We start from the raw sequence: 530 nt of genomic DNA, 5'->3' as shown, positions 1-530 counted from the left end.
ACACTCTTGCAATATTCTAAACAATGTTTCTAAACTCTAAATTATCTAAAAGAGCACAGCATGTCATGAACTCAGCTCTCTGCCTCCAGCTGCTCTCTGCCAACGCTCTCGGCCACGCCCACTTCTCCGTTGCAGAATATGGAGATATGACATGATGCAGGAGAAAGCTTCTCCTGCAGATGTGGGCTGCACAAAGGTGCAGCATGAGCTAGATACTTTAAAATAATTTATTTAAAATAAAAATTTCATGCCGATTGTGCGGCTCATCCATCAATCTGCCATTTGTGTGTCATGTCCAATTTTATTTTGAAAAACTGCGATAGATCGAGTCCGTGATAAACAAACTGCGAAGTAGCCAGGGCCTACTGTACATGGAAAAGTTAAAATTATATGTATTTGAGATTTTATCTGTTTTATCCTCCTATAATTTAAGTTTAAGTCGATTTGATACATTTAGGATGGAGCTGCATCTGTCATCAGGGGTCTTCAATCAAAATTAGCGAGGTCTACAAAACTTTTTTTTTTTTTTT

Source organism: Nematolebias whitei, chromosome 3 (assembly GCF_014905685.2).
Source record: "Nematolebias whitei isolate Nwh7 chromosome 3, NemWhi1, whole genome shotgun sequence".
Classification (NCBI taxonomy): Eukaryota; Metazoa; Chordata; class Actinopteri; order Cyprinodontiformes; family Rivulidae; genus Nematolebias; species Nematolebias whitei.
This window is presented reverse-complemented; position numbering follows the sequence as displayed.